The 27,455-nt window shown below is 41.3% G+C and overlaps 1 long non-coding RNA gene across 3 annotated transcripts in view; it reads left to right on the top strand.

The window, feature by feature from the left end:
* LOC135221124 (uncharacterized) overlaps positions 1-27,455 on the top strand; it is a 177,500-nt gene that overhangs the window by 6,699 nt on the left and 143,346 nt on the right. For 2 of the 3 annotated variants that reach the window (XR_010315881.1, XR_010315880.1), the window contains exons 2-3: positions 20,320-20,450; positions 22,908-22,939. This is a non-coding gene — a long non-coding RNA (uncharacterized LOC135221124). Of the gene's footprint in view, positions 1-20,319; positions 20,451-22,907; positions 23,927-27,455 lie in introns of those variants that run through there. The other variant, XR_010315879.1, reaches the window with a different exon arrangement.

The raw sequence follows: 27,455 nt of genomic DNA, 5'->3' as shown, positions 1-27,455 counted from the left end.
GTCTTTGTCAGTAATATTGCTTTTCGTAAAGTCCAGGATTGGATGGAGTTATGGAAAGCTCAAGGAAAGATCTCTTTTGCTCTACCGCAGTCAAGACTTTGCGGTAAGGCAGCTATGTTATGTAAAAGCTCGACGTCCTGCGCGTCAGGACTCTCGCAACGTTCAGTAGGATTCTTGCAAAGGCACTCATCAAAAGGAGGAAAGCGCAAGACAGGACTTCCTTTGCCATACTGCCAATAAATTTTGATACGGGAGAGGAAGCTGGTTGGAGAGTTTCTTCCTCTTCCCAGGATATTTTGCAAGCTTTTTAGCCCATCTGAAAGGGCTTTTCAGATGATAGATTTTGTTAGTTCCTAGTCGGGACTTACGCTGCCGAATTGAACATCGTCGTTCTACCTGTCGTAAGCCGTCTCTTAACAGGATTCTTGCCCTTCCTCGTTTGAGACGGAATCGGAATAAAATGCTCGACTTCCTGGATTACGTTTTGTCAATTCAGTGAATTTCCCCCCATTGACCAATATACTATCGTTTTTGTCAAGTAAGTGGGTATCCCTCATTGACAAATTATCTCTTTGTCCCGTAAATGGGTTAGTTCTCATTGACAAACTTCTCATTAACTTTATATTGCGTAAGCGGATAAGCTCTTATTGACAAGATTCGGAAGAGCTCTCATTCATCATTCGCAGACTCGTACAAGAAATAAACTTGTAGACTACGTCAATGAACGCTTATGTCCAATAACATAAGAAGCTTGAGCTGTCCGCTTCAATTCTCTTGAGTTTTGTTTATGAACTTGCCTGTCAGATATGTATGTAGCTGTATTTCCGAATTCAGCTATAGTATATATATCTGCCAGGTAAGTATGAAAAAACTTTATTGCAATATAATATCATATTTTGCCTTGCGTTATTTTACTACTGGTTGCTCAAGTCATATACGCTTGCTGTAGTTACCTCTTCGGATGGCAACCGAGAGGTCTATTGTCTATTAATTTAAGGACATTTAATCGTTACTCCCTGCAGCCTTCCAGGAGTTTCCGATTTATCTTTTACCGTTGTATGGTAGTGTTATGACGACACAAACGCATCTATATATTTAGCGTTTTCTGTTTCGCTTAAATATACCAGCTGAGAGTCTCTTTATGCTAAAAATTACGGACCTATTTCTCGTAGAATAGGGTAGCTGGCAACCCAGGCATAAAGTTAAGAGACGACGATCGTAAGCTGCTGCTGTCACTGTCCTCATCCGCCAGTCCAAACGAGCGGCAGTACCAGCTCGTTCGCTGTCATGCGCTGTAGGTTACGTCTCTCTCCTCCTGCGGGATTGACTGACTAACCGTATCTCTGTGCTGGCAGTTACGTCTCTCTCTCTCCTGCGGGATTGACTGACTAACTGTATCTCTGCCCTACAATCACGGACTTTAGCCTAAGATTGAGGGGATTTCTTACATGAATGAATAAACATTGCATTCGTTTTGCCTTACTATGTTCTCAGAGATATCGCTTACTCCTTTCGGTGCTCGTTACCGCACGGTATAGGACTACGAGTCTACCGCAACATTTCACTATTATATGCTCTCCTGCTTAGGCAAAGCGCAGCCTTTTTAGGAAGTAAACATACTGTGTGAGGGAATGGATGAGCTTGCTGGGGACCATTTCCTTCCTAAAAGAGTTTGTTTTTCCCTGAATAGACTGCAATTCAGACCTCTACAGTTTTTTCCTACCGGGAAAAAAACTGAAATTTTATTAAAGATCTAGGAATGATTCTGAACATCTCTCGGTGCGTTAAGTATCACTTGAGGTGATAGAAAGAAGGTGCCGGACATCTGGAGAGGGTTTTCAGATGTCCTGGATCATAATCTGAAAGAAGTGGAAGCAATTCTGTCGTCCCTCCAGTCCTGGAAACGAGTTTTTGGAACCAGTGGTCCATATCAACTCTGATCTTCCACAGCTCTCTCATATCTTAGGAAGTATCTTCTCTCGGTCCCTGTTCGGGTTTACGAGAAAGAGCCTATTATAACAACAGACGTAGAATGTAACGATCCTCTAGAGGTTCGTTACAGGATTGCAAAAGTCCGTACGAATCGTCTCGATCGACGGCAGCAACTACTGACTTCCGAGTGGAATCTTTCTTTAGAAGTATGTTGAGAGTTATGGAGACTTTAGGGACGTCCTTTCATACATCTCTTCGCTATGATATTGAACAGGGATGGATGTTTAGTCTTTTTTCCCCTTTTTCAAACGCTTAGGAAATGTAATAAGATGATTTATACCATCACAGGGAGCGACAATGACGCTAATCGCCCCATGTTGGCCTTCAAGATCCTAGATTCCACAGAGGTCCACGTCTTCCAAGACTTTTTCCGAGAGAGTCGTCTTACTTTAACACGAAAGGTACCTATAACCTCGTCCGCTCTGAGTCTGACTACGTTCAGACTATCGAGATGTTGACAGCATAAGATTGCCGTCTTCCCTTTCCATTTGAAGAATGGGATAAGCTGGCAGTCACAACTATTAAGAATACGCAAATATGTTGTTGACGGCCTTTGGGCTCAGAGATTTGCTTCTGTCAAACAACAAAGCCCTTCACGATCTTTGAGTTCTGTGGAATCTCGAAACTCGCTCACCATCTACTTTTTGTCTCACCTGTTTTCTCGGAGTCAGACACTCGTGCGAGATCAGGAGACACATAGTAGCCCTGAGTTTCTTGTTGACGAAGTCGGTTGCGTTTACACACCCCCGATGATCGTTTAACATGAGACCAGGTTGGACTGTCAGGCATTCGTCCTTCGGGACTGAATCGCCTTTTTGCTCCTCGCTCCTTTCTCCTGGCACCAGAAGCTCGAGTCAGGAGTGGCTCAGGAGTTGATTCACTAACGACGTTGGGTTGCGTTCATACCACAAGGTTTGCTTAGCTTGAATCGCCCAGGCAGTCCAGACACTCATCCTTCAGCGAAGAATAGTGCCCTTATGGTCTTCAGGTACAGCCTTGCTGTCCGCCTTGATGCGTCTGACTGGTCAACTGGTCGGTCAACCTGACTTTAGTACAGACTGGACTGACTGTGCCTGTCCAGATCGAAGCTTTCAATATGGAACTTAGACATAGTCTGAAGTTCTTGATGTCAAAGCATTCGAACATCTCCTACCTGTTAACTTCTTGCACGTGATCAGGAAGGCCCTTTTCTAACCACCCTAGATACGACAAAGAGGGTTAGTGAGGTTTTCAGCATCGTCAGAAGTTTTTGGCATTAGAGAAACACAAGGGGTGCGTTCTCTAAGCCTTCCGTTGTGGCCTAAGAATGGAAACCCGTCTTGTTCTTGGGCCAGGAGCTTGAATCAAGGATGGCACAAGGTTATTGGGCAGGAGCCAGAGAGATCCTGTGCCCTGTCAGGTCTCTCAAGTTTTATCTACATAAAACTCAAGAAAGTCGAAGTCGTACGGACAATCTGCAGTGTTCCGAAAACGACCAGACTTGCCCATATCGAGAACACCCTGGCTTTATTGTTAAGGAGTTCTTTCAAAAAAGCTCCTTCATTGTGTTGGCAACAAAGATTTGAAATCTTTTGATTTGAATGCTCACGAGGTGAGGGCGCGGCCTCGGAAGCATTTCAACAGAGCATGGCACTCAGCAACATCCTGAGTACCATGTTTTAGCGAAGCAACTCTGTGTTCAATTCACACTCCCTGCGAGATGTGAAGATGACATATGAGATCTGCTGCTCGCTAGGGCCATACGTGTCTGCAGACACAATCTTGGGGGCAAGTAGTACCACTCATCCTATCCTGTAGAAAATGGTTAGTTAGGAAGAGCTCTTAATTTAGTAGTTGAGTCGCCGACAACGGTGACTTCTTAACTCTTAAGCCTTAGTTAACACACCTTAACTTTGGCTAGGTTGGTCAGGTGGTGATATATATTTTTATATATATATTTATTTTACTTCTTAGCCTCATGTATGGTCAATATGGTCTAGTCACGTCGTGGTCTCGCCCCCCTGTTGACAGATCATCTGGAGTGCACCAGCTATATAGGTCTCTACCTCGCTGGCAACTCTAGTAGCACAAGCAGACTTACGTGGCAATAACCACGAAGCCAGCAATGCTAACAGGTGGAACCAAGATGTAAATCATCTGCATGCATTTGTTTCCCAAAATCCTTCTATTCTGTCCCTTCCCACCTCCAACGGTGGGATTCAGCTATATATATATCTGACAGGTAAGTTTCATGAACAAAATGATATTGTTATGATACAATAAAGTTTGTTCATACTTACCTGGCAGATATATATAATTAAGTACCCACCCACCTCCCCTCAGGGGACAGTGGAAATAAAAATTATGAATAGAAAATGGGACTGGTTCCTGATACCCGCCTCCCAGCGGCGGGAATGGGTACTAACCACCTGGCCGACCACTGTGTGTGCCGGAAGTTTTTTGAATTTCTGTCGGACTTCAGAAAATACAGCTATATATATATCTGCCAGGTAAGTATGAACAAACTTTATTGTATCATAACAATATCATTTTCAAATTAATCATCATAAATATGTAAAATATTGATGTTTTACTACTTATTTAAAAATTAGCTAAGAGCACGCTTCTGTCATCTACCAAAATAGCTGTTTACTCCTAACTTGTTTGTTGGTGAGAAATCGTGTTTCGATTGTTGTGATGAAAAGTGCCCCAGCGTCTGTGGGTACAAGTGGTGTGCGGATTTATCACAGGAAATGGAAAGTTTGTTGACACAAGCGACTCCGTAAACTTTGAGATGGCGTCAATCTTCGAAAACATTTTTAGTCGTAAGTAAAAATTTCTAAAGCGTTTTGGTGAGATTTCCACTGCCGTGGACGCCATTTTCAGTACCCTCTGTTTAAATCTTAAAATTTGGCCTTAATTTCTAACTTTGGAGAAAATACTTACTTCGAAAGGAGAGTAGAGGTCTTGCCCCGTTTCTCACCAACAAGAAGTCGCGACTGATGCCCATCTCCGGTGTCAGGACGCGTTATAATGTACTTTTTCGGGAGGGTGGCAAGCGTTGATTGTAGGTGGCCTGTTCGGCCTGCCGTGGTGTTTTTACCCTATAATGTATACTCTAAATTAATAAAGAAGCTTCCCTAAACTGTTTGTTGATAAAGATGTGCCGTAACTTATGAAAGTCAAGACAAGAAGCTGGAATTTCAACTTGTGCAATATGAGATGCAGTGCTTGCTACGGCCTCAGTGTCTAAGAACGAACTGAAATGCCTGGGTAAGATAATGTATTGTCGCACCGAGAAAATTTACAAAAACAAAACATCTGCGCCATTGGCCGAAGTTGAGGAGGTGTCAGAAAATGAAACTGTGATTGGCCAAACGTGTAAGACGTCATAGTGGACTAGTTTGTCTGTGGAGTACAGTGGTCCCCCCGTATTCGCAGGGGATGCGTACCAGACCCCCCCCCCCCCCCACCCACCCCCATGAATAGTTAGAACTCGCGAATGTTTGGAACCCCTATAAAAATGCTAAAAACAGCCTATTTTGTTAGTTAAAACTCAAGAAAACCCACTAAAAATGTTCTTACATGGTTTTTTTAAGTTTTATCACAAAAAGTGCATTTTATGATGAAATTCATAAAAAAAAACAGGAATTTGTGGATATTTATCATAGAAAAATACCGCAAATGTGCGAATTTTCCGCGAATAATGCAGGGAAACGTTCCCGAGAGAAATCCGCGAAAGTGTGAGTCCGCGAATCTGGAGAACGCGAATACGGGGGGTCCACTGTATAGGGTAAAAAACCGTATGGTACAGGGATGGACCATGTATGATCAATGTGTACAACCCCCAAAAAAGTACATTATAACGCGTCCTGACATCGGAGATGGGCATCAGACGCGACTTGTTGTTGGTGAGAAACGGAGCTAAAGACTTCTACTCCGGTGTCGGGACGCGTTATAATGTACTTTTCTTGGGTTGTACACATTGATTGTACATGGTCCACCCCTGTACCATGCGGTTTTTTACCCTAGTAGTTACAGGGCGTCATTTGAACTAAAGACAGTCAACAATAACAATAGACTTAGAAAAATTCTGAGAGGAAGACCAGAGTAGCGTGAGTTTGATCGTAGATATTTCGACTTATTGAATTTCACTAGATTATCTCTTATACCACTATTCACATACATTCCCACACATTTTAGTAGAAATACATTGAACTATCACTGATATCTTCATGCAGCCATCTCCTAGACATTAACCCATCAAAATATATAGATGGAAATAGCTAACCAAAAGGCTTGTTTTGTTCAAGTCAAGACTGCATTTTTCCTTACAAGTCGGGAAAAACTGTGTTCACTCCTGATTAAACAGTGATTTTGGGCAAAAGTTAAGAGCCTTTTTATATGCCCATAATAATAGTTTTTGTGAAATCTTCATAATTCACGCAACCATTTTCACACCGCTGGGAAACTTTCCTGGGGAAAAAAGTCGGAGCTTGAGACGGTCCTGCTAATTCACTCATGGCGCTAGTGCAAGTAATGCTTAAATTGGAGAAAATAGTGTATTTGCCAAGAAAATTGACTTTGTATCATATATGGAGGTCATTGGCTGAAAAACAGTGCTTTTGTTTCAGAGAAATGGAAAATTGCTTATTTACGATTGGATATTGTCTATAATGTCACTTTTGGGAGGAGTTATTTTCATGAAGTCATTCGGAAGGTGTGGTTTCCCCATGACAATTTGAGACTGCGCAGCACACAAACGAACGAACAGCAGCTCATTAAAATAGGTTTATACGACACACAATAACATGGACTTTTTTTTTTTTTTTTTTTTTTTTTGTTTTTTTTTTTTTTTTGTAGGTACAAATATTCAAGTTTGTTTTCTAGACCGATAGGACTTACCGCCACTAATTTCAGTCTTCCTTAGAACATACGTATCTTCTTTCAAGGTATAAACACATTTATACTAAAAAATCGGCCAGAGCAGCTTTAGTGGTGAAAGTTGAAATTTTACAAGCCAAAGGTCCCACTAGGGAAAGAAGGCTGGTACAGAAAAGTAAGTTTAATTTTAGTTTGAGCTGTGAAATTTAACGTAGTAAATCAAATAAGCTAAAGTAAAATGGGTTATGGCTAAAACTTAAATTCATCTTCTAGTACCTTTAAGAAGATATGTACTGTCATAATCATTGCGTAGGGGTAAGGTTTTGAAATTAGTGACCACTTTATGGCCAGCAATTTGTCGTTCCAGTTTAGTTACTTCAATAAAACTTAATGTTTTGTTCATGAAACTTACCTGACAGATATATATATAGCTGTATTTTCTGAAGTCCGACAGAATTTCAAAACTCGCGGCACACGCAGTGGCGCCCGGGAGGTGGTAGTACCCATTCCCGCCGCTGGGAGGCGGATATCAGGAACCATTCCCTCCCATTTTCTATTCATATTTTTTCTGTCGCCGGTGCTGTAAACAACTGTTGCAGTACCTCCGCCTAGGATCTTGATTTATCTCGTCATTTAAGTATCTGGATTGTCTTTTGGTATTGATTCTGGATTGTTGGATTGGCACGCGCAAATAGTGGACTGGTTTTTTTTATTTTGGATTGGCTTCTGTGAACGTGATGTCTGGATCAAGTTCAGTGAGTTTCAGTGTGTGTGAAGAGTGATTGTAAGGTGAGGCTACCTAAATCATCGGTAGATCCCCACACAGTATGTATGGGGTGTGTAGGGGCATGTATGTTTATTGGATGATCGGTGCAATGAATGCGAAGGTTTGACCGATGATGGATGGAAGGTGTATGATTCTTATCGGCGTAAATTGGAATGCGATAGGATCAGGAGGTCTTCCTCCAAGAGCGGTTCCTCTTAAGGTAAGGGAAGTAATATTTCACCTGCATTAACACCAGTAGATTTGTTTCACCTAAACCTGTGATGTTGCCTTCGGGCCCTGATTCTGTGTCTGGAGAAGGTAATGCCCTTTCTCTGATTTTAAGAGTCTTTACGCACTCTAGAATCTAAAGTGTTAGCCTTGGAAACCGGCTCAGTGAAAGTGTGTGATCGTGCCCCTAGTGTTGTGGAGGGGGCGTCAGATCGGCCCCATAATGCCTCTAGGCCTAGACCGCTATCGGACTCCCAGGAATCAGGGAGTGGATATGTCGAAAGCTGCAAGAGGGTTACGGGGTCTCCCCACCGATCTGGCATCCCTTCGGCAGGACCTGTTGCAAGTTCTCAGGCTGCCAAGGAGCGCGCTCAGGCTCGCATCCTTTAAGGACTGTTTTTCGTCCCTCAGAGGCGCCCTCCCCGCGCAAGGGGTGGAGCGCTCGGAGAGACTCGCGTCCATTGAAAAGGACTTCCGAGTCAGGACGCTTCACGTCCTCTCTCCGTTATCGTTGCGGTCTTCACCTGCGTCGTATGACGCTTTTCCGCCGCAGAAGAGAGGTAGGACGTCATCTGAGGACGCTGAGAAGCGCTACATTCGCTCTTTGGAGAGGCAGCTAGCTGTACCTGTAAGAAGGAAGGAGGCGTCCCCTCGCCCCTCGTCTTCTCGCAGGTTCAGCCCTTCGCCTCCTTTAGTTTTCTTCACCTACGAAGAACAATTCTTGTGTCCCTTCAGGACCAGTTTTGTCGGGGCTTTTGGATGGCTCAGAAGACCCACGCCCCAGCAGCAGTCGAGCCTAAACGTAGGAAGGACGTCAGGCTGCCTGTCAAGAGGACGAAGCAGTCCCCTTCTCCTTCTCCTCGTTCGTCTCTTTCTCCTCCTGCGTCTCCTTCGGTGCTCCTCTGATCTCTTTCTTCTAGTAGGAAGTCGCGTGGACAGGACGCTTTACTTCCCTCTCGACGTCCTGCGCAGACCACTCTTCAGGACCGCTTTTGAGGACGCTTTTTCAGGACGCCTGGAGGACGCCCGGCAGGACGACGGACGCTCGTCAGGACACTTTTGTGGACGCTTTTCCGTACGAAAAGGCTTTCGAGAGCGCACAGAAGGACGCTTTGAAAGCTAAGTCCGGACGCTCTAGCGGGAAGCGTAAGGACGCTTCTTTAGAGCGAGTTAGGACAGCCCAAGTCGCCTCTCATGACGCTCAGCGCTGTCAAGACTCTCTTCTTCCTTCATGCTCTAAGGATCAACAGAAGGTCGGTCGCATTGAAGAAGCTTCTGCATCCAAACCTCTGAGATCTTTGTTGAAGGTTAGACCCGTTGGGCGCACGTCCCTCCTCCGGAGGGGCAGTCTCGATTCCTCTTAGGGAGGAAGGAGAGTTTAGTAGTCCTGGCGGCGGGACTCGGTTGAGGAGAAGCAGCCGTCGGTTTCGTCCGTTTCGGATTATAAAGTGCTGGTGCAGGCTGTTACGCTAGTCTTTTGGAGACAAGTTCCAGCCTGCAGCTCCCAGGTCTCCACCCTCTGTTTTCTTCATCGAAGTCGTTGTAAGACCCGGAGTTCGTGGAAATGAAGCTTCTCTGTCCACCAAGAGGGCTATTAAGAAATTACAAGACTGGGATGGAACGATGGAAGGATCAGTGCAAGTCGACTTTTGCCCTTCCTCCCTCAAGACTCAGTGGAAAAGGGGGCATTTGGTATGAGACCAAAGTGAAGTAGGTGTGAAAATCCCTTCATCATCCCAAGGGGATTTTGCTAGTCTGGTCGACGCCCAGAGGAGGTCCCTTTTGTCGACAGCAAAGATTTCTTGGACGCCTACGGAGATAGACCATCACATGAAAGGACTTTTAAGGACTCTCGAAGTCTTCAACTTTTTAGACTGGTGCTTGGGAGTCCTAGATCTTCAATCTAGAGTCCTAATCTTCAATCTAGGAGTTCCTAGATCTTCAATCTAGGAGTCCTAGATCTTCAATCTAGGAGTCCGGACTCGTTAAGTCTGGGGGAGCTGTCCAGTGTGTAAACCTGCATGGACAAGGCCGTCAGGGATGGTTCGGAAGAGTTAGTGTCTCACTTTGGTACTGCTTTTCTTAAAAAGAGAGCGCTGTTCTGCAATTTTACTGCAAGATCAGTTACTACTGCTCAGAAAGCGGAGCTTCTCTTTGCGCGTCTTTCAAACCATCTCTTCCCCCAGACTATGGTGAAGGACCTGGCAGGTAGCTTACAGGAGAAGGCTACTCAGGACCTCTTAGCCCAGTCTTCGAGACGTCTCGCAGTTCCTACTATGTCTTCTTTTGGACGACCTCCAAAGAAGATTAAACCCTTTCGTGGGGCTCCTCCCTCGAGAGCTGCTCCTCGAGGGAGAGGGCTTTCAAGAGGAAGAGCTTCTTTCAAGCCGAAAGCAAGCAAGTGAAGATCATGTCCTTCAGACACCAGTCGGAGCCAGACCTTGAAAGTTCTTTGCAGGCATGGAAAGAGATATATGGACCCTTGGTCCCTCAAGATCGTGGAACAGGGGTACAAGATCCCCTTTTTAGATCCTCCTCTATCCACAACTCCCAGAGATCTTTCTCCTTCATATCAAGGGGAGAAACGACAAATTCTTTTCGATCTTTTAGATCAAATGATCGAGAGAAAAAGCGGTGGAGCAGGTCTTAGACCTGGGGCCACCAGGATTTTACAACAGACTTTTCCTGGTACCGAAGCAGTCGTTGGGTTGGCGTCCAGTCCTAGACGTGAGCAGGCTGAATCTTTTCATAGAATCATAGAAAAGATAAAGTTCAAAATGGAAACACACACTGTCTGTTCTAGGAGCCTTGAGACCGGGCGACTGGATGGTGTCCTTAGACCTGCAGGACACATACTTTCACGTTCCAATCCACCCTCTTTCAAGAAAGTATCTGAGGTTCGTTTTGGAAGACAAAGTCTGGCAATTCAGAGCCCTTTGTTTCGGTTTGAGCACGGCTCCGATGGTATTTACCATGATCATGAAGAATGTAGCGAGATGGTTGCATTCTTCAGGGATAAGAGTATCCCTCTATCTCGACGATTGGGCTAGTCAGAGCGTCGTCAGAAGAGAGGTGTCTGAAGGACCTTCAATTCACGTTAGCCTTGGCGAGGTCCCTGGGACTTCTGGTCAACCTCGAAAAGTCGCATCTGACCCCGACACAGTCCATTGTGTATCTGGGGATTCAGATGGATTCAGTGGCTTTTCGGGCGTTTGTTCTATCCCAGGAACGACAGCTGCAAGGCTTAGTGTGTTTCGGCGGCCTTCCTGGGGGAAAGGAACTTGCTCGGCGAGGGAATGGATGAGTCTGCTGGGGACCATTTCCCCGCTGGAAAAGTTTGTTTCCCTGGGGAGACTACACCTCAGGCCCCTCCAGTTTTTCCTGGCAGAGGAATGGAGAGTCCAAAGAGGATCTTGGATGCGACCTTGAGGATCACCGAATCGGTGAAAAGCCATCTAAGATGGTGGCTCGATCCTTGAAGTTTCGAGAGGGTTTATCTCTAAAGCTTCTGATCCCCGACCTAGTGTTGTTTTCCGACGCGTCCGTTTCGGGTTGGGGAGCAACACTAGGATGGGGAAGAAGTGTCAGGCACCTGGAGGGGGGAACAGGTGTCCTGGCACATCAATGTGAAAGAACTAGCGGCAGTTTTCCTAGCGCTACAGTTCTTCGAAGAAAAGGTTGCAGACAAAGTTGTCCAAGTCAACTCGGACAACACCACGGCCCTTGCATACCTAAGAATTCAGGGCGGAACACACTCCCGACCTCTATTTACCTAGCGAAGGAGATTACTGCTGTGGGCAGGTGCAAGGAAAGTCAAGATCCTGACGAGATTCATCTCAGGAGTCCAGAACGTCAGAGCGGACCTTCTCAGTCGACAGGACCAACTCCTGCCGACAGAATGGACTCTGCATCAAGACGTTTGTCGGGAGCTATGGAAGCTGTGGGACGTCCTCGGTCGACTATTTGCGACGTAGAGGACAAAGAGGTTGCCTCTTAATTGCTCCCCTGTGTTGGATCCAGGAGCGATCGCTATAGATGCACTGCTCTGGAATTAGACGAACTTAGACCTGTATGCCTTCCCGCCGTTCAAGATCATGGGGGAAAGTCATGAGGAAGTTCGCGGGCGTCAGAGGGGAACGAGGTTGACCCTGGTGCCCCGAGTGGCCCGCAAAGAGAATGGTTCAGGTCAAAGGAGGTAAAATCCTTCCTTGTAGACTTCCCAAGGACGTGCCCTGGAAGGAGAGATCTACTCACAGCCCCACTTCGAAAGATATCACCAAAACCTCTCCGCTCTGGGTCTGACTGCGTTCAGACTATCGAAGAGTTGGCCAGAGCGAGAGGTTTTTCTAAAACAGCTGCAAAAGCGATCGCCAACGCAAGCAAGGAGGGCTTCATCAAGAGCGGTTTACCAGTCGAAGTGGGCTTCCTTCAGGGCATGGTGTAGAAAGGAGGGAATTTCCTCTTCCACTACCTCTGTGAGCCAAATAGCCGATTTCCTGCTATTCTTAAGGAATTGCAGAAGTTGGCAGTCCCTACCATCAAGGGATATAAGAGTATGCTGTCAGCAGTCTTTCGGCACAGAGGCTAGACCTTACTGACAACAGAGATCTTCACGATCTCTTGATCGTTCGAGACAACTAAGATACCTCAGCGAGGCCTCCTTCCTGGAACTTAGACTTAGTTCTAAGACTTTTGATGTAGAGTCCTTTCGAGCCTCTCCATGCAGCGTCTCTTCGGAACTTGACAAAGAAGGCTCTTTTCCTAACTGCTCTGGCGATGGCGAAGAGAGTTAGCGAAATTCAAGCCATTAGTAAACAGGTGGGCGTTCAAAGTTTACAACGCTGTCTGCTCTTTGAGTCCCACGTTCTTGGCGAAAAACGAGAACCCGTCTAACCCTTGGCCCAAGAGCTTAGAGATTAAGGGTATGACGACCTTGTGGGCCAAGACCTGAGTCTCTCCTGTGCCCTGTCAGGGCTCTCAAGTTTTTACGTTCGCAAGACGAAGGGGAAGTACGAGGTTCCCTCAGATAATCTGTGGTGCTCTCTCGTGAGAGACCCGATTTACCATTTTATCCAAGAATGCTTTGGCTCTCTTTCTGAGAGTTTATAAAAGAGGCTCATTCATCTTGCCAGAAGACTGATTTGAGCCTCTTGCGAGTGAAAGCTCACGAGGTCAGAGCGGTCGCAACCTCGCTTGCCTTCCAAAAGAACATGTCAATCATCTTGCAAGTGAAAGCTCACGAGGTCAGAGCGGTTGCAACCTCGCTTGCCTTCCAAAAGAACATGTCAATCAAGGACATCCTTGATGCCACCTTTTGGAGGAGCAATTCTGTATTCGCCTCACACTATTTAAGAGATGTGAGAACGATATACAAGGACTGTTGTTCTCTTGGACCATACGTTTTCTGCAGACACAGTTTTTTGGGGGCTGGAGGTAGCTCTTTTCCTATCCCTTAGTTAAGAGTCAGGTTAGTTTTTAAAATGTTTTGTGTTTTTTGGTTGTTTGGGGAGTTTCTTCTGGAAGATCTTCCATTCATTAGGTTGGTTTTTCAGGGGGTTTTTTGTCTAGTAGGTCAGGTGGTGGTCAGTTGCTTCCTATCCCTCATATGTATGGTTCGATGGTCTAGTCATGTGTTGGCACGCCCTGTTGACAGAGCATCCAGAGCGCACCAGCACTACAGGTCTCTACCTCGCTGGCAACTCTTATTAAGCAGAAGCAGGCTTAGGTGACAGTAATCACGAAGTCAGCTATGCTAACAGGTGAGGAACCAAGATGTACGTATATCATCTACTTAATTTAGTTTCCTAAAATCCTATTCTGTCTCTTCCCACCATCCGAAGGTGGGATTCAGCTATATATATATCTGTCAGGTAAGTTTCATGAACAAAATGTTAGTTATAATACAATTAAGTTGTTCATACTTACCTGGCAGATATATATAATTAAGTGCCCACCCACCTCCCTCAGGAGACAGTGGCACTGAGAAAATATGAATAGAAAATGGGAATGGTTCCTGATATCCGCCTCCCAGCGGCGGGAATGGTACTACACCTGGCGCCCACTGCGTGTGCCGCGAGTTTTGAAATTCTGTCGGACTTCAGAAAATACAGCTATATATATATCTGCCAGGTAAGTATGAACAAACTTAATTGTATTATAAGAATAACATTTTCAGTTATACATTTGCAGATATGTATCAATAACAGTTATAGTTATGCCATTACTTTGTCAGGGTCATTTTTAGTTTGTCTAACCACTCGAAAATTTAGCTGTGCCCATAACTTTGTCAGTACATGTAAGAGTTAGGCATTTAGGGAGATTGTGGACTATAATTCTTGTTTCAATCTCCGTTAACTGATTTTGTAGCTACAGTAACATTTAGGGTCCCACATGTAAATAGTTTTAATCTTCTCCTGCAACTTTTGATTCATTATAGACTACTGCGCCTAGTTCCTGCTGTCAGTGTGAGCACGTGTGCGTGTTATGACAAATCTACTTATGTTTATTATAGACTGCAGATGTTTATAACAGGTTTTTTTTAATCTGACAAGGCCTCGCCTCCAGGCCTCTTGTATTTTATTATTTTAAATGGTTTGTGGTGGTCATAGATTTAGATGGAGCGATGACTAAGCGGTATATAGTATTCCTTTGGGAAAGTGTTATGGCAATTCTGAATGAGCTGTTAGTCTGCTAGTCCGCATTCAAATTTCATATCGATAGATCTAAGCCCTTACACAGTGGCGAACTAGACTGTGCCAGTTGACGTTTTTCTATACAGTTTTACCTCCTGAACAAGAATTTAGTAAGATTTTATCGGCCGGCTGTAATTCACCTGTAATTTACCTTTGAACTCTATCCTACGGTAAGTGGGACCGATGGGAATGCAGGGTTCTGGGTGGGGTGAAACACTCTGGGGGAAGGTTTTGCCATGTTATTGTGTTATTTCCTTTTATTTCTGACCTTTGAAGCACAAAATAAACCGATAATGGAGCCGTTACATAGACGAAATCCACTTATTACTAATGCTACTATGATGCCGAACCCTACTACGCATACGCCAATCCTACTGCGCATGCGCCGTGATATAAGGCAGCTTTTGTTTCAGACAAACTTCCTAAGGAGATAAATGGTGGGGGTGTAAGGACAACACTTTTTCCCTATTTTCATTGTATCCAATCAAGTTGCGTTGTTCTTACTTCCATCCGATAGAGCGTTCCGCGGCCTTTCCGCTGATGTATAACACATGTAATTCCATTATTTGTACACCTTAATATATATCTAAATGTATGTTTGTAAGAAAACACAAAGCTACCTGTCTTAATCTCTGGTCCTCACAACTGGTGACCTCCCGGAGTTGGTGACACAGCAGTTTAGACCCAGCCTTTAACGGACTAATAAGGAAGGCCGCTCACCCTCTTGAGAACCTTAATGGACTCAATACGACGCCACAGTTTAGGTCTCTGAAAACTCCATTGCGGAGGACTACACCAACGCCATTAACAGACTAATCACGGCACTGCTTCCCAACATGTTTTGCCGTTTATTTTTTGACGACGGGTAGCTGGGTGCTGATCAGCCAACACATAATTCAGGCAGCGGTTCAGTAATATCCATCTGACGTCGCGGCCTCCTTTGCCTCACCCGGGGGACGCCAGATATCTTCTTGACCCGCCGAACCTGCGGGCCTCCTCGGTTCTTCCCCCGGCGCCATTGCCGCACCTGCAAAGTCCCCAGACATCCTCCCGACGCCGCTGCTACACCCAGGGTCCTGCATTACCCACCTGACGTCGCCGCTGCCACACATGGGGGCCTGCTGGGCCCCCCCTGACGTCGCTGCCTGTGGGCTTTCCCTGTCTGCCGATGCCGCTGCTCAGCTGTGTGATGCCACTGCCGAGCTGGGGACTTCCTCAGCCCAACCTACGCCAGTGCCGCACCTGGGGCGAATATTTAGCAACAGTCTAGGGAAATACTGGTTTCTGTAGATGCAAGAGGCCCTCAGCCTGCAGTGTTGCCAACCATGGAGGAATTTCTCTAGACTTGGGGCCTTCAGATGCTTGGAGAAATGGGGGTTTAGTTGAAAATTTGAGGATCTACTACAGTATACAGTGGTACCTCGACATATGAAAGGCTCAACTTAAGAAAAACTCGAGATACGAAAGCAAATACGAAAAATTTTACGGTTCTACATACGAAAATTGCTCAAGTTGCGAAAGGTTGTTGCTGTAAAGTCCCGAGATTCGCCGAACCACCGAGAACAATTTTAAAACTCCCGCGCCGCCAACTTAGTAAACTTGCCACCTTCCTCCCGCTCTCCCATTGGTTCCTGATGCTAGTCACCCCATAAGATCCTGCTCTCCTATTGGTCAGCATCTACCCTTGTGCATTAAGTAATTCTGTTGGTAAAAGGATGCTGTAAATTGAAAAACTTATTCATGCAATACATTTAATTAAAAAAAAAAAACATTAGGTAAAGATAGAATAAAGAATAGAAATGAATGGTTATTATACTGTTTAGTAGTTTCAGTAGTTGAAGAGATAATGAAAATTTATGGCTTACTGTGTACTAGGAAAAGTGATTGCTTGGCTATCGTTTGATACTCGTAAGTGCTGGATGTAAACAGAAGTTTGGAAGCTTTTTTGTTTTGTTTTGTTTGTTTATTATAGTTAAAGGTTACTTAATAATTATTTTGAAATGAGTACGTGCATACATTTAATAAAAAAATTGTGAATTAGATATCATAAAATATAAAATAAATCAAGACTTATCATTGAAGCCAACAAATACTTATTTTTTAGAATTCTTCTTCTGTTTTAATATTACGTTACGTATGTGTGTCATTATAGCTGTCAGTAACTTGGTATCTCCATTAGGTAAAGATTGAATAAAGAATAGAAATGAATGGTTATTATACTGTTTGGTAGTTAAATTAGTTGAAGAGAGATACTAATGAAAATTTATGACTTACTGTGTCCTAGGAAAAGTGATTGCTTGGCATTCGTTCAGTACTTGTAAGAGCCGAATGTAAACAATCGATTGGAAGTTTTTTTTTTTTTTTTTTTTTTTTTTTTTTGTGTGTGTGTGTATTACAGTTAATGATTAATTATATAAAAATTATTTGAAATGAGTACATACTGATTATTTACACATTTTATTGGCATATTCTAAGCTTTTAGCTGCTTAGGGTTAGATGTCAGAATCATAGACTAGGCTACAGTAGCAACCGCTAACATAGGGTAGGCTTATTGTTAAGGGACATATGCTAGTGTCCTAATATATGCAGTGAAAATGGGGTTGAACATTACATGCAGTTGAATATTACTCAAGTAATGTACAGTATTTTGCCTTTTTGGAGTCCTATTTCTTCCGTCGGATCGGCGTCGTTAGAACATGTGTTGTAGGCCTGGAAATAATTTACTGGGTGTTTTTGTAGGGCTTGGAACTGATTAGGCATTTTACATGTAAAATGCGGTCCAAGATACGGAAAAACTCATGATACGAAGGCCGCCTTGGAACGGATTATTTTGTATCTCGAGGTACCACTGTATTATGAAAAATAGAATATTACTAATGGTGGAGCCTCATGACGGGTCATAGGTTAATGTCACAAGTGTTCGAAATCCAATTACCTGGCATAGCAGAACTTTTTTTTTTTTTTTTTACAAGCTTAGGTATACTCTGTTAAGTATCAGAACTATTAATAAGTACCATAACTTTAACTTGACTGAATAATACTTGCAGTAGTACGTAGGGTATTTAAATATGCACTTACCAACTTTATCTTTATCGATGCTTTGATGAAAAAAGTTCTTGAGTGTTCCATCGGCTCTGAATCCCTCAGTGGTACTATTGGGCTTTATATATGAATGTAATGTATCATAATGAACTTTAGCACAAATAAGCCTTTATGAAGTGGGGGAAATTTTGGCAGTTACCATCAGTTGGCGGTTATTTTGGACCAAGCAGTTGCCATTCTTATGGTAATTATCGTACATGTACGACTATTTTGGGGTACAATGTATGATACCTACCTTGGGTATCGTTCGCTTTTCTACGATGTCTTCGAGCTTTGGAAACTGAAAAATTCATTGTATGTAATAATTTTTTTTTTTTTTTTTTCCAACTACCAACAAAATTCCATGAGATTTCTTTAAAATTATAAAAAGTTTAATAACTATGATATATTGGACAAAAAATCTTGACATCCTTGAACCATGCCACCTGGCAACACTGGCAGCCAGCTCTAAAGACTTGCATGGTAGCACGTTATTTAGGTAAAATTGCATAGTTTAGTGTTATATAACTTTAAAACGGGTAGAGTTTTGGTTCGTTATAATGTCCTTTTTTTCCTTGTTTTTATCTATCCTAACCAGCACATCTTTCCAAATCCTTATTTAGGCTACAACCAGAAAATTCAGTTAAATATTTCTCTAGGCTGAAATACATGTTGGGAGTAACAAGTTTTCTCGGGTACAAATTTAATTCCAGCAATTTGTGTCATTGGCTTTACCAACCAGATATAAGATTAAGTCAATTTTAAGGTATTTAATTTATATTTATATCAGTTTTAGCTAATGTAGGTCGATGTAAGATTACTAGGCTGAGTCCCTCTTCCTAGTTTTTACCGTAATTCGATAGGAAACCATTTTAAGTTTTACTTAATTTTGTAGTAATATTTAATAGTAAATTCTTAATAAATACCGAATGATACAATAATTAACCAAGGAATACCCGACGCTGGGATATTACTTAGATCTACCGAATTAACTAGGTAGGCAAAGGCTCTCACTGAACAATTTTAGCCTACTAGGGTAAACAACCGCAGTGGATCCATAGTCATCGCGTGGTTCAACCTTATTCACTCTATATTTAATTGGTGAAACAAGAATACAATTGCAACTTTCAGCATACCATTCAAAAAACTGAGGTTTCGTCAACAATGTGATATATATGAAAGCGCCATACGAACTTAATGTGATATATATGAAAGCGCCATACAAACTTAAATAAGTATGTGAGGTCTTCGTAAAGTATGTTTTCAGGCAGTTTTGAAATCTAATAATGTGTCAACTGCCCGCGGTGCCGTTCGTAACCGCAAAGGATCCAACATCTTTCCCAGCCTTCCCAACACTTGGGTATTTTAACAATGTTAGCGTATAGTATATGTAACTCTTATTGACCTTACTCAAGATTGCAGTTGTAATCAGCACATCAAACATTTTGTTGCCTATATTAGTGAAAGTATGAAACGCTTTGTTCCTGGGGTCATGGTTTTAACTGAAATTCATTTTTACCTTGTAATTGGTGGTTTTATCCTTACTGCCATCACAACTGAAACTCAGTGCTTATTTGATTGTACAGACAGTCCCCAGGTTACGATGGGGGTTCCGTTCTTGAGACGCGTTGTAACCCGAAAATCGTCGTAAGCCGGAACATCATCAAAAATCCTAAGAAAACCATACTTTTAATGCTTTGGGTGCATTGAAAACTATGTAAACTGCATTCTTATTGCATTTTTCATAAAAAAAAACCCTCAAATATTGATTATTTTGCGTTTTTGGTGTCATATTTCTTCTGCCAGATGAGCATTGTAGATGTCGTAACCCTTGAATATGCATCGTAACCCTGGAAATAATTTCTGATGCATATATTGAAAAGCGCCTTAACCTCGGAACGTCGTAAGCCGAACCCGTCGTAACCCGGGGACTGCCTGTAATTATACATGTTTTGGTCTTGATTCACTCCAATTTGCACTTGAACTAGGGTAAAACACCGCGTGGACTGGCCAAACTCTCAGACTACCACGGCTAGGCCACCCTCCGAAAAAGTACTTAACGCATCCTGACACCGGAGATGGTCATCAGTCACGAGTTGTTGTTGAGAGAAGGAGCTAAAGACCTCTGCTCTCCTTCGAAGTAAGTATTTTCTCCAAAGTTAGAAATTAAGGCCATATTTTAAGATTTAAACAGAGGGTAATGAAAAGGGTGGCCAACGCATTACTGTTACTTGATAAATTTGCATACTTTTGGTCAGTACAAGCCTCTTTTCATATGTTGGGAATTCTTAGGTTGTCATAATGGGTTTTGTGGACTGTCTTTAATAGTGTATGTTGTATACTATGCCTATTGGTTGTCTGGGTAATGGAAATAAGGTAACTGTTAAACCAAAATTTATGAAATTCACAAGGGTTTGCTTTAAAAGATTGCTTAAGGATTGTATCGGGAAGGCGTGAGAAGAATTTTTTTAAGCCTGCTATTGGTTTGACATTGCAGAAATTTAGTTCTCTTTAAAATGGTTTTGAATTGCTTCCCACAGAAGATAATACCTGAAAATGATGCAAGTTAGGTCTAACAGAAACCATAGAGGTGTGAAGCCCTGTCATTTGAAGCTATTTGATTTAAGTTTTGTGCAATACTTGTAAAAAAAAAAAATCTTGTTTTGGCAGAAGACTGAATTTCTTTTGCAATTTCAGATGAAGTATTCTAGAGACACATGGTTCCTGCAGAAGTTTGCCTTCAGTAATGTCTTCATTAACAGCCATCGACCTAAGTTCCATCAAGGGAGCAATGTCATTATAAAGTGAATCCTGATTACCTAGGAAAAGTAAGTTGTGAAACATTTTTAAAAGTAGTAAAATGTAGAAAGTTACATAACTTTTCCTTTGAATCATCCATAGCACCTATTTAGATTAGAGTACTTATGTACAGAGTAATCTTGCAATATTGTAGAGAATTGCTGAAGAAAGACTTTATTCCATGAAACTCTTCTTAAGGGGGCCGGCCGGAACCTCTATATATGGAGGTATAGGGCGAAAAATGCAGTCATGAAAAAATTCATGGAGCTTCATATGGCAATTGAGAATACGTATACGAAATATTTCTTCAAAATTCCTCTTACTTTCGTAGTTACAGGGTAATTAGTTAACGTAACTCAATAAGCCTAAAACATTGATCCGTACAAGAAAATGCAATATTTCTTCTATTATCGTAAATTTTGATAATTATTGTCAAAGAAATTGGGAGAAATGGCATCTGTAGACATTCCCCGAGTCGAGAAGGAGACTTCAGGCTCAAGCTACCAAGTCCAGTCCTGAGTTAGTGCGATCACAGACGTCAGGTAGTCTACACGTTCCATTTCACGTCTGACATTCGCCTGCTTTCAAGTATGTTGATGTATGTTTCGGCAAGAATTTCATCATGCCAATGAGGAAAAGACAAGGGAAACATCTCGCTAACATACAGACTAAGAAAAATCGCTCTAGTATTATTACAGAATATCATAATATATGCGTAGTTAGTGAAGAGAGAGGGGAGGGTTGCTTAGTAACGCCCCCTTCTTGCTTGACAGCACACGTCACACTGTGCCCAAGGCTACGATCTTTGAGCAAAGAGATCTTCATTTATGATAAATAACAAAGTTTTGGTTTTTTAATACCCAAAATGGAATATGAAATTCATAATAATCATGATTTATTAAATTGTCTTTGTAAAAAAAGTGTACGCCCTTCGAGTTTCACCTCTTGACATTCTCTTGCAATTACGTTTGTTTTATCTTTGTTTCGGGCAAGAATTTCATCATGCCAAAGAGGAAAATACAAGGAAAACATCTCGCTAACACACACACGAAGAAAATTCGCTGTAATAAGCAGAGTTAGTGAAGGGGGGAGAGAGAATTGCGTAGGAAGGAGTGCCCCATCTTGCCTCAAGCAGTGCCCCAGGCTGCAATATATGAGCAAAGGGATCATCATTTATGATTAAATTATGATAAATAAGATAGATTTGGTTTATTAATACACAAAAAACAAATATACATTCATAATAATCATTATTTATTAATATTGTCTTTATAGAAATACGAAGGAAAACTTTGAACGCCCGTATCTCAAAACTATACTTACTGACCTTCAAAATCTATCTTCTCACTTAGTTTTAAAGCTATAACATTGGAATTTGGTATATAACTCAGAAAGACATTATAGAACAATCAAATAGAGCCCTTTTTTCCAATTTTTGTTTCGTATTTTTTTTATAATTTTTTTTCTCCTGATTTATAGGGTTTATTTTTTGACCATATTGAAAAATTCATATCTAACAAAAAAATGACCTTTTTGTAGAAAAAAGAACTCCATTTGATTAGGAGGTCTACATGCAGGTCTATATATGGTAGTTAATCCCAGGTCTTAATATTAAATATCAAGGGAGGAGATAGAATTTGAAAAATGGTTATTTTCGGGATAAATCGCCCTGGCGTCACAAAACCGAAGGTCAGAGGCGAAAATCATATGCGGTTTGGAGATGTCCCAAGTCACCTTATTAAGTGGTATGAATATCAAAGTCCTGTCCTTAAAAAAGGGCATTAGCCGGCCGGCCCCCTTAATCTGTACTTTTGATTTTGTGGTTGAGGATTTTAGTGTCTTTTGTCGAACTATCAAATACTTTTAGTATATAGTTGCCAAAAGTAAATTTCACAAGGTGGTCACAAGCCAATTGCTTTAACAAAATGCTGGCTGCGTTGATAATTTTCTCTAGTTTTTAGGGGGTGGGGTAGGTGTAAACAGAGCCAGTCCAGACTAACTATGAACGTTCTAATATTTATGGAAAACGCTATAACTAAACTGGAATTGATGTAAAAGTCAAAGCTACTCTGTATCTATAGGGATATCCCATGAATGTTTTTTTTTTTCGGAATTAATAGGTTTAGGTAGAGCAATGTTTTTTCTTTTACGGGACTAGGTAGCAATGTTCTTAATATGTATAGTGAATTTATCCCAAAATTTAGTCAAAGCCATCTACAGTGTGTATTTCAAAGTGATCATGTTTGTAGAACTTAATCTAGTTAGTTTTGTTCTAATGAAGAAAAATAAGTTTTTATTGGTTTAAGATGATGTTGAAAATTAAATTCTGAAAATGGCTTTAACTTTTAGTAATAAAAATAAGGTGTAATGTTCCTTCAGTCCTTATTATGTCATTTAAGTTTTATTTCAAATAACAGTTGTAATAGCTTGGAAGCAAGTTAAGTATTCAAACGATCTTGTGTAATCATAATTTTGTTTTTTTACAGATGTTGCCACTTGCCTTCCAAGAACCCATTGTGTAAGGTCCCAATTGTGTCTGCTTTCATGTGAGTTAGTCATGTGTGTTTTTTTCTAGGTCCCATGACTGGCTTTTCTGTGATCATGAGCTGCTGACATAACGTCGGTTTATCATAAAAGCTTCAGGTTTGTTAGAGAATGAGTAACTAGGCCTACAAAAGTGTGTGGTATTATACTCTGATCATTTGAGGTTTGTCAGCAGATGATTTGAGAACGCATGTGATTAGGCCTATAAAGTGTATCATGCTCGTTAAGTGTTGTCAGTAGAGAATTTGAGGAATTTTGATTAGGCCTACAAAGGGTCTGGTAATATACGTACTAGACTTGTACAATGGGATTGTGATCATTTGTTGGCCTATGCATAGTCTTCAATTTATTTTCAAGTATCTAGGAGTTTTGTCTTGTCTGTCTACCCTAATTTTAAAGTATCAAATAGTCAAAATGCCAGAAACTTGAGCACTAAGGTTAGTTTTACTGGTGATGTGCATAAGCTGCTGTGGTCTTCGTATGCCTATAACTCGCGTTTGTTTCAGTTTCGTAAGTACCTGGGAGTTGGTCGTTGGTCATGTTTGTATAATGGTATAAAATATCTAAAAATTCCTAGTCAGAATGCTAGGAACCCAAGTCTGCCCTTGTTCAGTGAGGGGAAGCCTAGTGTAGACTTGTGGCATTCATAATACTTTGTGTGCTTGCAGTTGGTGTTTACTAGTGCTAAAACACTTACTTTCAAGTCGGTATTTAACAAAGCATTTTGATTCATTGTTCAAGAAATGCTTGAGTTGCTGTTCAGTTTAGTACAGAAACTTTTTCTCAGTTTGCAGGGAATTATAAATTTTTATATGTTCAGGATATATACATTACTTTTACATGGTGGACAAATCTGGCCATGCAGTTCTTTCAGATTTCTTAAAGAACTTTTCTAAAGAAATTTTTTTTGGAAATTTTGGGGTATTTTAGATTAGTGTAAACTCTTAGTGTTAAATCATGATTAAAATGACTGACTAGGACAGCTTTCACTCAGGAAACTATTTATCTGTAGAGCCTAAGCAAGTGGATCAGTTGAGCACTTGGACGCAGGAATGCTAATTGTTGGTGTCATTTTATTACCCACAACATCCCTAGTTTGAAAGTTTTTCCTTTTTGATGAGGGTAATATACGTGTATAAATCTCTATCCACTTTATTACTTGTGATCAGGAATTAACGCTTTTATATCCTTTATCAACACCTAACACCAATGAATGAAAATTTATTCTATAATGGTATATGCATAGATCAAAAGCTTTGCTAAGATTTCTATCCCACTAGTGAGTAAGCTGAACTGTTGATTCCGGAATGCCAAAATGAGACTGAACATGTATATCTAAATTAACATTGAATAACAGCTGTTGTACGTACCAAAGGTTTAGATACAGGTCTTAACACTCGCATTCATTGCATTCTGTTAAAGTAATAATGTTACTGCTTAAAGACTTCATAATCAGAGTATTTTTTCATACAATGTAATCTCTTAGTCAAATCTACAGACATAGTTCTTAGAAAAATTCATTAGTTTAAAGGTTCTGAAGCCTACATATAGCTAGTATTATAGATACCAGTAGCTAGTATTGTAGATTCCAGTGACTGGTACTATTGTAACACAAAAAAAAAAAAAAGCAAGTAGTTCAGAACTCATAACTTGTAGCTATAGTAGATTCACGTCAACCGTGCATCTGGTGTCTATGCCAGTCCCTTATGACGCTCCTGGTTGGCTGTTGATAAGCCAGTCACGGCTAGAAACACTCGAGAGTGTTCCTGAGGGCCAATCAGGAGCGCCGTAAAGGATGGGCCCAGACATCAGATGCACAGTTGATGTGAATCTACCATTAGTATACATATTGTGTTGGTTCCAGTGACTGGCAGTATTTTATGCAGCAAGTTCAGAAAATTTGGCCACTTTATTTTGATATCTTTGCGAGTTTAGCAAGGAGCCAATGCAGAGCCAGTTCAATTCTGGACTAAACAGGATTTAATCTTGTAGTGGTGAATTGCTCATTATTAATCTTTATCTATTCAGTATTTTTGTGATTGCAACTTTTTAAGTTTCATCCGAGGCAGGTTGATAGTAGCAATTATCAGCTGACTATCTGTTTTTAATATATAATGACACTACATAAGATATTTAGGCTGCTTAGACCAACGTGGGAACTTGGTTACGTGTTAACTGTACGAAGAAATTTGCTATGGGCCATTGGACTTTAGCCTGACAGGACATATCACTTGAGTTTGATTATTCAGGTACTCCACATAATGAGGACCACCAGGAGACAAATGGTACCATTTGGTCACTGTTGTTCTGAGGGTAAACGAAACTCCCTATTATCACTTGACTACAAACTCTTAAAACTGCATTTATTATAGATTTCACTAAACCTTTACAAAGCCACATTTCAAGACTTGACATTTTATAAGCATGATTATTTGCGGCTGCTCTTGACAAATCCAAAGCTTTATTTTTCATTCACATTCACTAGTAGTTGGGCGTCTTAATTTAAACAGCTTATACAGCTAGTATTAAAAATTATTACCTTCAGTTACCACATACTGTTGTCATTTTGGACGCAAGTAAACACGTCGTGTAAGTTACAAGAGCGTAAGAACTCTCGATTTGTTTCAGTAAAATTCATTTTTTATATTTTACATCTGGGATTGACTTAATAGTTTAGTGCTCATTTAATTGGACAGTTTTTATGAACTAATGCATTGACACCATCTTGTCAACTGTAGATATTTTCTAAACTCTTAAATTATTGCCTGATTTTCATTAATTTTTCTGCACCCTCTATCCTGTTATGAATTCTGGTTGTTGCTGCATCTCTTCTGCATGTGTCTGCAGTTGCAGTAATTACTATTTGAGATTACTTTTATCAAAAATTATGGAAATCTTCAGACCTGAAGAGATCTAACATCACTGCATTTTCCCCCCAACCCTCCCAGTGCTGCTAGGTTTTTTGAACTAATCCTAGTCTTTAACCCTTACACCCCGGATTTATAATTGTTCGCCTAATTGAAATACGTACATAAAATACTACTGCCATAGCCAATTCTTGATGTTTGTGTTTGATCTCAATTTTAGACATGTAGAACTCCTCTGAAGTATATGATGTTATATATCAATAGAAAGCTATTGCTTTGAATATTCTGATACATTATAAGAAATTATCCTAAATGCAAAGAATCTGATGAAAGAAAAATGATAAAACTGAGGGAGATTTAAAAAAAAAACATTTATTTTTTCAAAATTTACTTTGAATGACCATAAAATGGCTTTAGAGTTAATTCTCAGTAGCGTTATGGGTATTAAATTGTAAGGCAAATAGCGTCCTTTTATTTGATGGCTAGTGTTTCATTTTATTGTGAAAAACAGCAAAGCATTCAGGGCAAATTCCTCCATCACATTTTGGGCAAAAATAGCCTGAGCGGACCCTTTTAGGGTGACCTGCTATACAGTTCCTCTTCTTCCCCACTGGGAGCTTTACAATCTTATGCCCATCATCTGCAGATAATGCTACATGGGAGGGACTCCCCACTGGATCAGGTGAGAGTGAAGCTGCCTGGATTTGTTCCAGTGTACGTCTTTTCCTGATAATTTTTACTGGTTCGTAGTTCTGGACAAGCGACTCGACTAAGGAGACCATGAACTTATATCTATCCAAGGGATGGCTTCTTGATGTATTAGCAACATACAGTAAATAGCTGTTGAGGACAGCAGTCCCAATCAGTGAAAAGGCTGCCTTGTTAGTCCATTTCAGTGTCTTGCGTTCAGCTAGGTATGAGTAAAGCTTGGTGTCTTTCAAGTCTACACCACCCATGACATGATTGTAGTCATCAACAATTTGTGGAACAATTTTGTCAGGTTTGCCTGTTCTTTTTACAATTTTATAGCCTCCTTTTGAGGAAGTAGATAGAAGAAACAGGTGTTTTCTTGCCATCCTTGTAACGCTACACATAACAAAGGGACCCTTTCTACGCTCTGAAACCTCTTTGTTTTTAAGTTTTTTCTTTACAGCATCCATAGGCAGTCCTTTACGGTTAGTGCGAACTGTTCCAGTTGCTGTTGTACCATTCTGCCAAAGATCTTCAAATAGCTTAGGTGAAGAAAAGTAATTGTCAAGACCTAGGTGATGACCACGATGAAATAAATCTGCTTTCTCAAGAAGCCTCATAACAAGGTCATATGTGGCCCCATTATCACTTACTTGCATACCAGCTGTTCCCTATATACTTCAAAACCATAAGTATAACCACTTCTTGCCTCGCATACACCAAACCTTTATTCCAAACCTAGCATGATGCTTGTTTGGCATATACTGTCGCAAATGAGGGGTCTTACCTCTAAAACCAATAATGCTTTCATCAATGGATATTTTTCTCTCAGGATAGTAATGACTTTTGAAAGTCCTCTGGAAGTGATCAATAACTGGTTGTATTTTGTACAATTTATATGCTGGGTTGATCTGGTGGTGGGATTTTTGAATT

This window comes from Macrobrachium nipponense, chromosome 2 (assembly GCF_015104395.2).
Source record: "Macrobrachium nipponense isolate FS-2020 chromosome 2, ASM1510439v2, whole genome shotgun sequence".
NCBI classification, from domain to species: domain Eukaryota; kingdom Metazoa; phylum Arthropoda; class Malacostraca; order Decapoda; family Palaemonidae; genus Macrobrachium; species Macrobrachium nipponense.
Note: the sequence above shows the minus strand (reverse complement) of the source record. Positions and strands in the feature narration are given on the sequence as shown.